This window comes from Pristiophorus japonicus, chromosome 24 (genome assembly GCF_044704955.1).
Source record: "Pristiophorus japonicus isolate sPriJap1 chromosome 24, sPriJap1.hap1, whole genome shotgun sequence".
Lineage (NCBI taxonomy): Eukaryota > Metazoa > Chordata > Chondrichthyes > Pristiophoridae > Pristiophorus > Pristiophorus japonicus.
In genome coordinates this window covers 908553-922348 of record NC_092000.1, presented here as the reverse complement: position 1 = coordinate 922348, position 13796 = coordinate 908553, and the positions used below count along the sequence as shown (strand labels likewise).

The following is a 13796-nucleotide window of genomic DNA, read 5'->3' as shown; positions in this document are numbered from 1 at the left end:
CAATCAGGGAGCTGCATCGGAATGCCCGTTTGTCGCCGCAGCTTGCCGGCTTAATTTAAATGAGGCCCACTGCTGAATTTGGCTCAGGCCAGAGGACACAGATTTAGTGATTAGCAAAAGGTGACATAAGGAAACATTTTTTTGCACAGCGAGTTGTTGTGATCTGTAATGCACTGCCTGAAAGGGCAGTGGAAGCAGATTCAATAGTAACTTTCAAAAGGGAATTGGATAAATACTTGAAGGTGAAAGGTATACTGTGCTATGGGAAAAGAGCAGGGGAGTGGGTTTAATTGGATAGCTCTACCATCATCATATAATTTCATCATAGGCAGTCCCTCGAAATCGAGAAAGATGTGCTTCCACTCTTAACATGAGTTCTCAGGTGGCTGTACAGTCCAATACGAGAACCAGTCTCTGTCACAGGTGGGACAGACAGTGGTTGAAGGAAAGGGTGGGTGGGACTGTTTGCCGCACGCTCTTTCCGCTGTCTGCGCTTGATTTCTGCATGCTCTCAGCGACGAGACTCGAGTGCTCAGCGCCGTCCCGGATGCACTTCCTCCACTTAGAGCAGTCTTTGGCCAGGGACTCCCAGGTGTCAGTGGGGATGTCGCACTTTATCAGGGAGGCTTTGAGGCTGTCCTTGCAACCTTTCCACTGCCCACCTTTGGCTCGTTTGCCGTGAAGGAGTTACGAGTAGAGCACTTGCTTTGGGAGTCTCATGTCTGGCATGCGAACGAAGTGTGGTCAGTGCTTCAATTGGATCACTCTACCAAAGAGCCAGCATAGGCACGATGGACCGAATGGCCTACTTCTGTGCTATATCATTCGATGAAATAGTGGGGTGTGGGGAAGACATTGAAGTTGCACCCAAAACTGTTGGCAACTCGGCGGAGCCTCTGGTTACCGACCATTGCAAACCGTTTTGCTTTATTTACTCCATCAAAACCGTTCATGATTTTGAACACCTCTATCAAATCTCCTCTTAACCTTCTCTGCTATAAGGAGAACAACCCCAGCCTCTCCAGATAGCTGAAATCGCTCATCCCTGAAGTCTGTCATCCCTAGAACCATTTTAGGAAATCTTTTTTGCACCTTCTCCAAGGTCTTAGCATCCTTCCTAAAGTGTGGTGCCCAGAATTGAACACAATACTCCAGCTGAGGCCTTACCAGTGTTTTATAAATGTTTAGCAACTTCCTTGCTGTTGGACAGAGAATAACTGATGCTGTTGTAATTAATTTAAAAAATGGCCAATGCATTTCTCATGCATCTGCCCACATTTAACATGCACGATGCATTTCTTAAGTGTAATTTGGTCAAGCTGCAATGTATCTGGTGCAATTTGATCATAACACAGTGTAAGCAGTCACATTTCAGCTTGGTGCTGTGAATTGTTTGTAACAAATTCCAATGCTCCACATATTGCATGAACTCCCAAAAATTCAAATTAAGTTAATTGTTGTGTTTTGTAATAATTAGTATGACCGCATACTTTCCCAATCCATCCATCATAGGCAGTCCCTGGGAATCGAGGAAGACTTGCTTCCACTCTAAAGTGAGTTCGCAGGTGACTAAACAATCCAATACGGGAATTGCAGTCTCTCACAGGTGGGGCAGACAGTGGTTGAAGGACAGGGTGGGTGGGGAGCCTGGTTTGCCGCAAGCTCCTTCTGCTGTCTGCGCTTGATGCCTGCATGCTCTCGGCGACGAGACTGGTTGTCTGCTAGCTATGACCTATCTGGAAGCTCAGGTCCCAGTTTGCCCACGCACTTGAGCAAATCTCTCGCTGAGAAATTCCTAAAGCTCACGGTGAATTTGCTGTTACCACTGGAATTTAAAAATGAGAAAGGGCACCCCATTAGGGCATTTAAACATACAAGTTCAAACACATCTCACTGCCTGTATGCACTCTCAGTCTGAATGTCTGATCAACCTACCCCATACCTCACAGCTCTTCCCATAAAGATGTACAAAACTAATGTTGTTAGGAGCACTATTAGTCTTGTGTTGTGTACATTTATGTTTGTCAAATATGGGTACCTTATCTGAGTACGATGAGCACAGAATTAGGGAAACCTAACTGTCCAAACTGGAAGATGGCCATCAGACTATCCATCAGGGTTAGATTTGAAGCCCGGGGGAGCAGGGGCACAGAAATTAAAAGCCAATGTCTAATCCACTGCAGCATCTAGACCCCTCACATGGAGGAGGAGGAGGCAGGTTACTGAGCCACTTCACTTCTTTAGGAAATGGTTCGTGGCACTAAGGAGCCCAAAGGGAGAATAATGACCAGCTGAATTAAGACACCCAGAAATATGATCAGCTGTCCCTCTGCCCAGATCTGTTAGCAACAATTCTGAACGCATTACATGCCCTTGAAACCAATTCATAAGGGTTGCACGATTCAACTTTATTAACTTTTGAAAAGCACAATTGAGACTATTGTTACAGTGACCATCTTGACTGTGACTTGAGTAGGACACAATTCAGGTTTTGAAACTGCTCTCTTTGTGTGATTCTGATAATGGTTTCTTCTTTCTATTCTGGGAAAGGTAGAGTTTCTATGATATGGCAAAGGAATAGGCAAGCTTTACAAAATGATTTCTGCCTATGTAACCTAACCCACACAAAGAACCTGACAAGGGCCATCAGCCAAAGATGATTGATCCAGTAGCAGGTGACAGGACAGTGCCCATGGATCCACAGCCAAGCATGAGTCAGTGCCTCCGGAAGAAGAGGAAAGAAAATTGGGGGCAGGGCAGGGTGTGGAATAAATTAGCTGTTTCAGTGCTGTGCATTTCGCAATGCTTTATTTTGTTACTTGGATTGCATGATATTTTCTCTGCTTATTGTGGCGACATAAGAACATAAGAAATAGGAGCAGGAGTCGGCCATTTGACCCCTCGAGCCTGCTCCGCCATTCAATAAGATCATGGCTGATCTGATCATGGATTCAGCTCCACTTCCCTGCCAGTTCCCCATAACCCTTTATTCACTTATCGCTCAAAAATCTGTCTATCTCCACCTTAAATATATTCAATGACCCAGCCTCCAGTTCTCTGGGGCACAGAATGCAATAGGTTTACAACCCTGAGAAGAAATTCCTCATCTCAGTTTTAAATGGGCAGCCCCTTATTCTGAGACTATGCCCACTAGTTCTAGTTTCCCCTATGAGTGGAAATATATTCCCTACATCCACCTCATTATCTTATCGATAAGATCACCACTCATCCTTCTAAACTCCAATGAATATAGGCCCAACCTCCTCAACCTATCTTCATAAGTCAACCCCCGCATCTCCGGAATCAACCTAGTGAACCTTCTCTGAACTGCTTCCAATGCAAGTATATCCTTCCTTAAATACGGAGATCAAAACTGTACACAGTACTCTAGATGTGGCCTCACCAATACCCTGGTGTCACTGTACCTAGTTCTTCCTGTGGGTCAGGCGGCATCTGTGGAGAGAGAAACAGAGTTAATGTTTCAGGTTCATTACCCTTTGTCAGAATTGCCAATAGTTCAAAATTTAACAGATTCTTAAGGAAGTGCTGGGGCTCTGAGAGGGGGAGGTGGAAAGAACAAAAGGGAAGGTCTGTGATGGTTGGACAGCAGAAGAGATTTGAGAGACAAAGGGGATGATGGGCCGAACTGAGATGGTAATAGCACAAGTTAGGAAATAAAAGATCGGTCTAGATAGGGTGTGAATCTTCTTCTTCTAAGCTTGCTTCCACACTAAAAATGAGTTCTCAGGTGACTGATGAGTCCGATACGGGACCCACAGTCTGTCACAGGTGGGGCAGACAGTGGTTGAAGGAACGTGTGGTGTGGTGCTTGGGTTGCCGTATGCACCTTCCGCTGTTTACGCTTGGCTTCAGCTTGCTCCCGACGAAGAGACTCAAGGTGCTCGGCGCCTTCCCAGGTGCTTTTCCTCCACTTTGAGCGTCTTGGGCCAGGGATTCCCAGGTGACGGTGGGGATGTTGCACTTTTTCAAGGAGGCTTTGAGGGTCCTTGAAGCGTTTCCTCTGCCCACCTGGGGCTCGCTTTCCGTGTCGGAGCTCCGAGTAGAGCGCTTGTTTTGGGAGTCTCGTATCGGGCATGTGGATGATGTGGTCCGTCCAACGGAACTGATCAAGCATGGTCAGTGCTTCGATGCTGGCGATATTGGCCTGAGCATGAACACTGACATTGATGCGCCTATCCTGCCAATGGATTTACAGGATCTTGCGGAGGCAGCGTTGGTGGTACTTCTTCAGCATTTTGAGGTGCCTGCTGTACATAGTCCATGTCTCTGAACCATATAGGGGATGTGGGTATCACTACTGCTCTGTAGACAATGAGCTTGGTGCTGGGTTTGAGGTCCTGGTCTTCAAACACTCTCTTCCTCAGGCGACTGAAGTCTGCACTGGCACACTAAAGGTGGTGCTGGACTTCATCGACGTCTGCCTTTGTTGACAGCAGGCTCCTGAGGAATGGAAAATGGTCCATGTTATCCAAGGCCTCGTCATGGATTTTGATAATCGGGGGTGCAGTGCTGTGTGGCGGGGGCAGATTGGTGGAGGATCTTTGTCTTACGGATGTTTAGAGTAAGGCCTATGCTCTCGTACTCTTCGTGAAGGTGTTGACGATGGCTTGCAGTTCGGCCTCCGAGCGTGCGCAGACGCAAGCGTCGTCTGCTTACTGTAATTCAAGACCTTGAATCTGTCCTGGACCTGACAGAGGTTGAACAATTCGCTGTTTGTTTTGTAGGTTAGCTCCACTCCAGCGGGGAGCTTACTGAGGGAGAGATGGAGCATTGCAGCAAGGAAGGTTGAGAAGAACGTTGGTGCGATGACACAGCCTTGCTTGACCCCGGTCCGAACATGAATTGGGTTTGTGGTGGATCTGTTGGTCAGGATCACGGCTTGCATGGCATCGTGAAGCAGGCGACGTATGGTGACGAACTTTTGAGGGCAGCCAAATCTGAAGAGGACTCTCCATAATCTCTCATGGTTGACAGTGTTAAAGGCCTTTGTGAGGTCAAAGAAGGCCATGTACCCTGTTCCCTGTATTTCTCTTGGATTTGCCGCGCAGTGAAGATCATGTCCATTGTGCCCCTTGGTGGGCAGAATCCGTATTACAACTCTGGAAAGAGCTCTTCAGCCACAGGGAGATGGCGACTGAGGAGGATGAATTGCCAGCTGCCATGGGAAATAGAGAGAAACAATATAAAAATAAAAAGGAAGTTTTTGTAAAAAAAAGGTGAGGAAAGGAAACAAAATGTGGGCAGAGGTTATGGTCTGAAATTGTTGAACTCGATGTTGAGTCCGGAAGGCTGTAAAGTGCCTAAACAAAAGATGAGGTGCTGTTCCTCGAGCTCAAATTTTTCTCTCTCCACAGATGCTGCCTGACCCGCTGAGATTTCCAGCATTTTCTGTTTTATTTCAGATTCTAGCATCCGTAGTATTTTGCTTTTGTATTAATACTTCCTGTGTCTGTTGTCCAGGACCTCTTTTCCTGCTTAAACATTGGGCCAGGGAACAAACTGATATGATGATGCTGCCAACGCAGTGTTGACATAAATCAGCTGAATGTGAAAGTTCAGGCAAGAAGTTAAAACTGCAATCATACTGGTGCCAGAAGTGACGTCAAAGTAAAGGCACAGCTAATAGAATCTGAGCACAGGTCGCAGGTTCTTCCAATCGCTGGGAAATGCCTGAAAGTCTGTTGTGGCAATGAAATCAGGCCAAATAAAAAAATTATGTTTACTTCAAGCTTTTTAATTACAATGGTATAATTAACTAGGGACCAAGACAGTCAGTGAGGGATAAAAAGAAAACCTACCGTCTCGCAATCAGAACTGTAGAAGATCGTCAAACAATTCAGTTCAGCAACACATTCAAACTGCACAATGCACAACGCTCCTGGCTTGGCCAGTCAATTCCGACCGTGTAAGCTCTAAATAAAATAGATGGGAGTCCAGGTTTGAATTCTTCTCCAAGGGCAGACGAGTGGGCTAAAGCAAGCATCTATATATTTCAGCTCAGAAGCAGGAAACTTTGGAAATTATTTTATTGAACGAATGTCACTTTGTTGCTGAGCTACAGGATTTAAATGGTATAGATGTGATCCCTCAATGGGATCTCAGTTCTAGCTCCAAGTATCAAAGCATCATGCTGTGCATTAATATTCATCATTTGGGTCAATGAAAAGGGTTGTCTGGACAACCACATCTGTGGATGTGCCTGCCAGGGACATCACTTTGAATTGTTCCCAGTCTACAGTTTCATTCTATTGTGCAGTGCATTTCTACACCTAGTTCCATTCTTATCGATCCAGTCATAGCCAGAAAATCATTTATAGTGGCTGCTCTTCCCCCTTCCGCATTGGTACCTCTGGAGACCCCTAAGGATCTATTGTTGGACCCCTGTTGGTATGTATGTGAACTTGTATTTACTCTGTACAGCCACCAGAGGGCTCATCCACTGGAGTCCCAAGGGATCCCATAATCCCTTGGGAGCATAGGTATTTAAGGAGGCTTCACAGGTTGGAGAGGCACTCTGGAGACCTGCAATAAAAGACTACGGTCACACTTTACTTTGAGCTCACAGTGTTCAGTCTGACTCTTTCTCCATACACAACACCTACATGCTGTCTCTCGGCAATATCATCCAAAAACACAATGTCAGGTTCCATATGTACGCTGACAACACTCAGGTCTACCTCACCACCATCTCTCTCAACCTCTCCACTGTCTTTGATTTGTCAGACTGTTTGTCCGACATCCAGTACTGGATGAACAGAAATTTCTTCTAAGTACTCGGAAGACCAGTCATTGTCTTCAGTTCCTGCCACAAACTCCGTTCCTTAGCCACTGACTCCATCCCTCTCCCTGGAAACTGTCTGAGGCTGAAGAAGACCACTGGCAACCTTGGTTTTGTATTTGAACTTGGGATGAGCTACCAACCACATATCTACTCCAAGGCCACCTATTTCCGTAACATCATCCATCTCCACCCCGCCTCAGCTCAACTGCTGCTGAAACCCTCATCCATGTTGGTATGTCCAGACTTGATTATTCCAATGTTCTCCTGGTCGGCCTTCCACCCTCCATAAACTTGAGCTCATCAAAAACTCTCTTGTCCGTATCCTAACACGCACCAAGTCCCGTTCACCCATCAGCCCTTTGCTCTGCGTATTTTGCCGTGTTTTTTTTTTCCAAGTTTCTCCGTGCGATCTGCGCCAGGTTAACTGACAGTTATGATTTTTCTAGGCCAGTTTTTTTTAATGTCATAGGGGCTTTCCGTCATGTCTGCGGCAGTTTTAAAAATTTTTTGCAGTTTGGACATTTTTTCCTCCTAGGTCGGCGTATCTGGCCACTCCCGAAAAACCTTCTGGGCACTTAAGAAAGCCAGCGCACATTGAGAAATCGGTGCTGAAAGACACCATTGTTTTTAAATCAAAGATTTTGGAGGGAGTCAAGAACACTGTCAAAATCAGTAATAAAGTTCAATTTTTTTTACCTGTCAACATAGTAAATATAAATTTGTTGGATTTCAGAAGTTTTCTCATTTTTTTACTCACTCACACGCCACTACCGAACATCTTGAAGCAGGGCTGGAGGGTCGTAGCTTTGGCCAGCAGAATAGGCCCCATGCCCGAACACAGGAGCTCGGCTTGAAAACAAGCCGTGGGGTGGGGGGGGGACGCGGGAGGAGAGAGAGCGAGGTGCCGATCGGAAAGCTTCAAGCCTGGGGAGCGAGGTGCCGATCAGAAGCCTTCTACACTGAAGCCGGGGAGCGACGTGTCGATCGGAAGGCTTCTAAAGACTGCAATGAGTGGGGGCCAGTGATAGAGAAGGGGAGAAGTCACAAGACTGCAATTAGTTGGGGGGGGGGGGGCAGGGAGCGAGAGAGAAGTCACAAGACCTTGGGTGTGGTCCATCCATACAGACCTTGAGGAGAGAGAAAACTGCGAACCTGTCCTGGCTGCTTTCCTGCCGTTTTGAGCTTCTTTCAAAGGTTTAAATTTAAGTATGTGGGCAATACTGACAATACCATACCTTGTGTTGCTACATAGGAGACAAATGATTAAACGTCATCGCATCAGGAACATCAGAGCCCATCGAGTGTTGGGCAGGAGGCCTTACCCACCTCGGGTATATCAAGACAGGCGCTCGTACCATCACCTGAGTGATGCAGACTGTGTCAGAAGGCTGCATTTCCGCAAAGAATCTGTAACTGAGATCTGAGAGTTGGTCAAAGCAGACCTGTGACCTAGAGGCGTCAGGAGGACTGCTTTGTCAGTTGAAATGAAGGTTACAGCTGCACTTTCATTCTATGCCTCCGGCTCATTTCAAGCTACAACTGGGGATGTGTGTGCCATCTCTCAACATGCAACACATGTCTGCATTCGCCAGGTGTCGGCTGCACTGTATTCGCGGAGGAATGACTTTATAAAGTTCCCCATGATCGCCCAAGCAATCCACGACAAGGCTGTGGGGTTCTCCAGGACTGCTGGCTTCACAAAGGTACAGGGCTGCATTGATTGTACCCACATCGCTTTGCGAACACCTTTGGATAATTCCGAGATGTACAGGAACAGAAAAGGCTTCCACTCCATTAATGTACAGCTCGTGTGTGACGACATGCATCAGATCATGTCAGTCGATGCAAGATACCTGGGAGCACCCATAATGCGTTCATCCTCGGCGACAGCGTTATATCTGCCATGTTTCAGCAGCAGCAGCCAGAAGGGCAGAGCTGGCTACTGGGTGACAAAGGGTACGGCCTCGCCACTGGCTCATGACGCCCCTACACGTAACCCAGACAGAAGCTGACCGGGAATACAACATGTCGCATATTGCGACGCGCAGCATCATAGAGAGGACCATTGGCATCTTGAAACAGCGTTTCCGGAGGCTACTTGCTGTACTCCCTTGAGATTGTCGGTCAGTTCATTGTTGTGTGCTGCATGTTGCATAACTTAGCCATCATGAGGCAGCAGCACCTGGTAGTGGAAGACCCACATGCGGTGAGAGTCGCTGATGATAATGATGTGGAAGATGCAGATGAAGAGCAGGAGGAGGACGATGAGGATGAGGAAGTCGTGCAAGTGCCTGAGGCCGGAGCACGACAGCAGAACAGGGTGGGCCATCATGCCCCTTTAATGATTGCTCGAGCCTTGCACCAGCAGTTCATCTGTGAACGCTTCGCTGTTCCCTGAGGGCTCAGCGACAAATATTCCACATGGACCATGTTTACTGTTTGGACCTGTTCCGTAATGTTGTGTTATGTTAATGAAACATGATTCAGTTTTAATATAAAATATATTTTATTCAAAAGTTTAACAAACAGTTCTTTTGTACTTAACTTCACTTTAAATTAATTATTCTTGTATCAAACTTTATCACTCTTAAAGATCACTTAAAAACTTTAAGATCGCTCACGAACTTTTAAACTTGTAAACTTACATAACTTACCAAAAAACTTTTAATTTGAGAAGTTAGAACAGTAACAACAATAATAGTAACAATACAAAGAAAGGCTGCACCCACGCATCTCTCCTCCTCCTTACTCTAAGACCGCCCGCTGCACTTGTCTTGGACATTCCACTAACCCTGCCTGCAGGCGATGGCACAGTGTTTCTGAGCTTGGTACCAAGCTTATTCTTTCTAACATCTCGGGTACTGCGCACCTCTTGAGGATGGGGGGCGTCGGCAAGTTGGAGGGCCCGGCTTTGGGCTCGTCAGAGGCTGGTGTGGGGATTGGAGCGGGATTGACAGTTGATTCTGTCAATGGGCGCAGGGTCTGAGCGTGTTCCCTTATTGCAGCAGCTAACTCCAACATGCCGTCCCTCATGCGCCCTGACAGCGTCTCAACGACCTGCAACATTCTCTCCCTTATGGTCAGTGACATGGTTTGCACTACTTCTGACATTCCCTCCCTCATGGCCACTATTCCCTCACTGATGGTCCCGGATATCGTTCCCATTTCTCGTGTCATTGCAGTTACTTCTCCCGACAGTCCCGGTACCTCATCACTCACTGATGGCGTCCAGGAGTGATCAGGTAAGAACAATGCTCTCCGCACTCAATGACAACATCTGAACCACATCTGTTAGATCCTGCACCTCAGGAGTGTGCGGCCGAGCTCTCCTCCCCCTCCTCCCTACGGGTGTGGCTTGCATCCCGCCACTGGGGCCCACAGCCTGCGGAAGGTGGGGCCCTGGGTGTGCCTCGCTGCACCCTGCCATTGGGGCCCGCAGCCTGGGACGGTGGGGCCCTGGGTGTGCCTTGCTGCACCACACCACTGGGACCCGCAATCTCGGAAGGTGGGAAACCATGGAATGTCCCACCAGCATTCAAACCGCTAATCACGGAACGGGCTGTCACCTCAATGAGCGGCACCTCCTCCAAAGTCAGTACAACAGTGGGAGTTTCATCCAGCTCCATCCCCTCACCCTCCCTCATCCTCATGTTCTTGGTCTGAAGGATTGGATTGGAAGATGTTCTCCTCTTCAGGCTCGTCCGCGTCTGAATCTTCTTCTACATCGTCAGGGTTGGCCTCAAGTTATGCAAAATATAACAGAACAGTCAAATGGTTCGCAGCAGAGGGGGGTGGCAGGAATAGGCTCACACATCGCAGGCTCGGCAGCAGACTGATTTGAAGGATCATGATGAATTTGCAGGACGTACCCTCTCCCTCGAGTGTGGGCCCAGCTTTTTTCCAGGCAGGACCCATCAAAGCAGCGACCCTCCCTTCCAAGGGTGTCAGTGGGTGCAGATTTGCCGGGCCTCCTCCTGTTCGAGTTCTTTCCCTTTTGTTGTGTGCCACTTTCCTCTGCAAAGATGAAAATGCAACATTTTAGAGAGGGTGTCTTCATGCTCGGTGGGACACATACAGCTGGTCGTATTTACAATTGCATTGAATAAATGAAAATATTACTTACAAAATAACTACTTGACCAAGGTCTTGCCACTTCTTTTTACACTGGCCTCCAGATCTCGTGGTGGTCACCATTGTACAGTAATCTTCTGTAACTTGGTTCCAGCGTTTCTTCATTTCTTTGGGTGGAACTTTTATGTGACCTCTGCTGGTGTCCAGCTCCTGCCATCTGTTCTCAATCACAGTAACTAGTGCCTCCACTTCTTCCTGTAAGAAATTCTTGGTCCTTGCGCCGCGTTGCATCTTGTACTGCTGCAGCTGCGATTTTTCCAATGCTCTCACACAGCACCCAACGTTCTCAAACACACAACTGGTGCTTTTAAAAATGGCTGATTGCCAACTCGGTCTGTACTGAGCATCCGCGTCCATTGGAACATCAAAAACATAACTTTTTCCCCCCACACATGTGCAGAAGATGCAGCATCTTTCTTCGGCCCAGACAGCAGGCTCCACCTGTCCCCCCCCCTCCCCGCCGAGGCGATTGGCCACGATGTGCGGCGCCAAATTTGAATTATACATCGGGGAAACTTTGGCAAATTACTTCCGGCGCATTTCTGGCCTAGAAAAATGGGCGTAACTCTGGCACTATGCCAGAAAACGGGCTTGGGGAAAATTGAGCCCTATCTCTGTAACAATCACAAGTACTCAATTTGATGTCAAACTTTACGACACAAAGGCAGTCTTCTGGACTATGTTAAATAATACGACAGAAGACAGAAAAGCACATTGATAGTTAAGATCCAACAAACAACACACAATGTACAGTCTACACAATCCAAAGGGTAGTGGTGAGGTTAGGCATGTGGGTTTCGCAGGGATTAGGGCAAGCAGAGCAGGAACCACATATTTGTGGAATTCTTCAGCACATGAGCCAAAGATTTTTTCTAATATTCTTCTTCGGTTTTTTCAGACAGGCAGGAGTGACGAATCCTTGCATGTTACTGAACCTCTTTTTGTGTTCTGCACAATGTTCAGTGAAATCGATCCTTGAAACCATAAGCTGGTGCTTCAAATGCAAGTTTCCTTTGCCAAGTCTGGTGTCTAAATTCCAGACACATCTACATCCAAATATTTTCCTTGACCATCTAAATCTTGTGTAAAATTGCAGCTTTAGACACATGGCATGATTTATAACCTACAATAACAACTAGCATTTGTATAACACCTTGAACATAGAAAAATATCCCAAGACATTCGATAGAAGCATATTCAGAAAACAACTTGGCAGTGAGTCAAAGAAGGAGATATTAGGAGGGGTAAGTGGTGGAGAGGCAGCAGAGATTAGGGACAAAAATCCAGAGCGTGAAGCCTAGGTGGCTAAAGGCACGGCCATGAATGGTGGAGCACTGGGAGGCCAGAGTTGGAAGAACAGACAGCTCGAGAAGTTGTAGTGCTAGAGAAGGTTACAGAGATAGGGTGGGCAAGGCCATAGAGAGATTTAAGCATATGGATAAAAATGTTTCACTTTTGAGGCACTCGGGGGGGGGGGGCGGGGGGGGGAGCGTGGAATGGGAAGCAAGGACAAGGGTGATGGGTGCGGGATTTGATACAGGATAGGATACAGCAGCAAAGTTTTGGATGAACTAAAGGTTACAAAGGGTGGAGGATGGGAGGCCAGCCAAGAGTGCACTGGAATAGTTGGGACTCGGGGTGACAAAAGCATGGATTAGTGTTGCAGTGGCAGATAAGCTTGTGTGGATGGAAGTAGGTGGTATTTGGATTTTGGGTCAGAAGCTCAGCTCAAGATGGAACGGATGAGGGAGGAGGATGGAATCAGTAGCAAGGGTACGGAATCTGAAGGGGCTGAAGACGATGGCTTTGGTCTTCCCAACGTTTAACTGGAGGAAATTGTAGCTCAAACAGTTTGACAACACAGAAGTAGTGAAGGAGTCTAGAGAGGCAGAGCTGGGTGTGGTGAGCATACATGTGGTAGCTGATCCTATGTCTGGCGATGATGTTGCCTAGAGGCAATGGATGGATGACTGCTTCAAGGACTGTTTAGCGCAAAGGGAGGGGGCTCCTGGTGGTAGGAGCAGACTGCAGTATTTCATTGATGTTTTACACCTGTGAACCTTTGCGATATTAGAACATCTTTGGCAGCAATGTAAGTGGCTGGTCTGACAATGGGTGCCCCACCTTCATTATACACCTCCTCTATGTCCAAAGGTGAGTGATGAGCTCCTTCGGCTTCCTCCACCTGCAATCCTTTCTGCTACACAATGTTGTGCTGGCCGCAGCACACTGTTATTCATGGGACCCTGGCGGGCAAGTACTGAAGGCTGCATCCAGACCTATAAGAACATAAGAAATAGGAGCAGGAGTAAGAGTAGGCCATACGGCCCCTCGAGCCTGCTCCGCCATTTAATAAGATCATGGCTGATCCGATCATAGACTCAGGTCCACTTCCCGGCCCGCTCCCCATAACCCCTTATTCCCTTATCGGTTAAGAAACTGTCTATCTTTATCCTAAATTTATTCAATGTCCCAGCTTTCACGGCTCTCTGAGGCAGCAAATTCCACAGATTTACAACCCTCCTCATCTTAGTTTTAAATGTTATCTTATTCTAAGATTATGCCCTCTAGTTCTAGACTCCCCTATTAGTGGAAATATCCACTCTGTATCCACCTTGTCAAGCCCCGTCATAATCGTGTACGTTTCGATAAGATCACCTCTCGTTCTTCTGAATTCCAATGAGTAGAGGCCCAACCTCCTCAACCTTTCCTCATATGTCAAACCCCTCATCTCCGGAATCAACCTAGTGAACCTTCTCTGAACTGCCTCCAAAGCAAGTATATCCTTTCTTAAATATGGAAACCAAAACTGCACACAGTATTCCAGGTGTGACCTCACCTGTATAACTGTAGCAAGACTTCC

The 13796-nt window shown here is 47.1% G+C and overlaps 1 protein-coding gene across 1 annotated transcript in view; it reads right to left on the bottom strand.

Annotated features, from left to right (window-relative positions):
- LOC139238004 (3',5'-cyclic-AMP phosphodiesterase 4B-like) overlaps positions 1 to 13295 on the bottom strand; it is a 505001-nt gene extending 491706 nt beyond the window's left edge. Inside the window, exon 1 of the mRNA XM_070867402.1 lies at positions 13058 to 13295. The gene's annotated coding sequence lies outside the window, so the exon portion shown is untranslated. The remainder of the gene's footprint in view (positions 1 to 13057) is intronic.
- Between the last annotated feature and the right edge of the window lie 501 nt (positions 13296 to 13796).